Here is a 2,749-nt window from a genome sequence, read left to right as displayed (position 1 = left end):
ATTTTAATCCGCCTGACTGAGATTTACAAGGTGACCATAGCTTGCTTCAAGCCGACAATCTCCGTGGGATCGACCCTTACTCATGTAAGGTTTATTACTTGGACGACCCAGTGCACTTGCTGGTTAGTTGTGCGAAGTTGTGACAAAGAAGTGAGATTACAATTGTACGACCAAGTTGTTGGTGCCATCGTGTATCACAATTTCGTGCACCACGTTTTGGCGCCGTTGCCGGGGATTGTTCGAGTTTCGACAACTGACGGTTCATCTTGTTGCTCAGATTAGATAATTTTCTTCTTATTTTATTTTCAAAAAGTTTTCAAAAATCTTTCAAAAATTTTTTCTTTGTTTTCGTTTTTCCAAAAAGATATTTCCGAAAAAAACCCAAAAAAATTCATAAAATCATAAAAACTCAAAAATATTTCATGGTTCTTATTTGAATCTAGGGCCAAATTTCAAATTTCTTGTTTGAATCTAGGGCCAAACATGAGAAAGTTCTAATTTTGGTGTCCTCCATGTTTTCTTTCAGTAAGAAAACTGAGTTTTTGATGTTCATCTTGATCTTCAAGATTGTTCTTGGTGTTCATCTTGACGTTCATAATGTTCTTGCATATATCTTGTGTTTTGATCCAAGAATTATATGTTTCGACTCATTTTGTTGTTTTTCAAAATTGAAAACATATCTTCTTAAATAAAGGATTTAGCAAAATGAAGATCCAAGAACATAATGTAGAGGAATTACAGAGAAAAAGATGGGCGTTCAAAACGCCCAGTGAAGTAGGAAAACTGGCATTTAAACGCCAGCCAGGGTACCTGGCTGGGCGTTTAAACGCCTAAACAATGCAGCAATTGGGCGTTAAACGCCCAAAACATGCAGTTCCTAGGCGTTTAACACCAGGATGACACAAGGAGAAGAGTTTTGTTTTCAAATCAAATCTTTTTCAAATCTTCATATTTTTTTAAATCAAATGTTTTTCAAATCAAATATTTTCAATCAAATCTTTTTCAAAATCATATCTTTTCAAACATATCTTTTTCAAAATCAAATCTTTTTAAAATTTCTTTTTCAAATCTTTTTCAAAATAAATTTCAATCATATCTTTTTAATCATATCTTCTTCAAATCATATCTTTTTCTCAAAAATTTGATTTCAAAAATCTTTTCAAAACTTCCTATCTTTTCAAAATTGATTTTCAAATCTTTTTTAACTAACTAATTGACTTTTTGTTTGTTTTACTATTTCTTATATTTTTCAAAACGACAACCAATTTTTCAAAAAAAAATATTTTAAATTTTACTCTTTTTATTTTCGAAAATTCTTCCCCCTCTCTTATCTTTTTCTATTTAAACAATAACATTCCTCCTCCATTGTCAATTCGAACTCCATCTCTCTTTGTGTGTTCAAATTCTTCCTTACCTACCTCCTTCTTCTATTCTTATTTTCTTCTGACACCTCAAGGAATCTCTATACTGTGACATAGAGGATTCCATATTTTTTTTATTTTCTTCTCTTTCATATGAGCAGGAACAAAGATAAAGGCATACTTGTTGAAGCTAATCCTGAACCTGAAAGGACTCTGAAGAGGAAGCTAAAAGCAGCTAAAGCACAAAACTCTAAAGAGGACCTCATTGAAATTTTCGAAAAGGAAGCAGCAGGAGAAACAATTATGGCCGAACCAATCAACAATGCAAGGAAGATGCTTGGTGATTTTACTACACCAACTTCCACCTTCTATGGAAGAAGCATCTCAATCCCTGCCATAGGAGCAAACAATTTTGAGCTAAAGCCTCAATTAGTTTCTCTACTATAACAGAACTGCAAGTTTTATGGACTTCCATCAGAAGACCCTTATCAATTCTTAACTGAGTTCTTGCAGATCTGTGATACTGTTAAGACCAATGGAGTTGATCCTGAAGTCTACAAGCTTATGCTTTTCCCTTTTGATGTAAGAGACAGAGCTAGAACATGGTTGGACTCACAACCTAGAGATAGCCTGGACTCTTGGGATAAGCTGGTCACGGCTTTTTTAGCCAAGTTCTTTCCTCCTCAAAAGCTGAGCAAGCTTAGAGTGGATGTTTAGACCTTCAGACAAAAAGATGGTGAGACCCTCTATGAAGCTTGGGAAAGATACAAGCAACTGACTAAAAAGTGTCATTCTGACATGCTTTCAGAATGGACCACATTAGATATATTCTATGATGGTCTGTCTGAATTTTCCAGGATGTCACTGGACCACTCTGCAGGTGGATCCATTCACCTAAAGAAAATGCCTGCAGAAGCTCAGGAACTTATTGAAATGGTTGCAAATAACCAGTTCATATACCTCTTAGAGGAATCCTGTGAGTAATGAGATGCCTCAAAAGAGAGGAGTTCTTGAAATTGATGCTCTGAATGCCATACTAGCTCAGAATAAAATATTGACCCAACAAGTCAATATGATCTCTCAGAGTCTGAAAGGATTGCAAAATGCATCCAACAGTACTAAAGAAGCATCTTCTGAAGAAGAAGCTTATGATCCTGAGAACCCTGCAATGGCAGAGGTGAATTACATGGGTGAAGCCTTTGGCAACACCTATAATCCTTCATAGAAAAATCATCCAAATTTTTCATGGAAGGATCAATAGAAGCAAGGCTTCAATAATAACAATGGTGGAAGAAACAGGTTTAGCAATAGCAAACCTTTCCCATCATCATCTCAGCAATAGACATAACATTCTGAGCAGAATCCTTCTAGCTTAGCAAATATAGTCT

General features: G+C 35.2%; 1 non-coding gene across 1 annotated transcript; it reads right to left on the bottom strand.

The window, feature by feature from the left end:
• Positions 1–2,057: 2,057 nt before the first annotated feature.
• On the bottom strand, positions 2,058–2,161 carry LOC112762695 (small nucleolar RNA R71). The gene has a single exon (XR_003182748.1). It is a non-coding gene; the product is annotated as a small nucleolar RNA R71 (small nucleolar RNA).
• Positions 2,162–2,749: the final 588 nt, after the last annotated feature.

Source organism: Arachis hypogaea, chromosome 2 (genome assembly GCF_003086295.3).
Source record: "Arachis hypogaea cultivar Tifrunner chromosome 2, arahy.Tifrunner.gnm2.J5K5, whole genome shotgun sequence".
Taxonomy (NCBI): Eukaryota; Viridiplantae; Streptophyta; class Magnoliopsida; order Fabales; family Fabaceae; genus Arachis; species Arachis hypogaea.
This window is presented reverse-complemented; position numbering and strand designations above follow the sequence as displayed.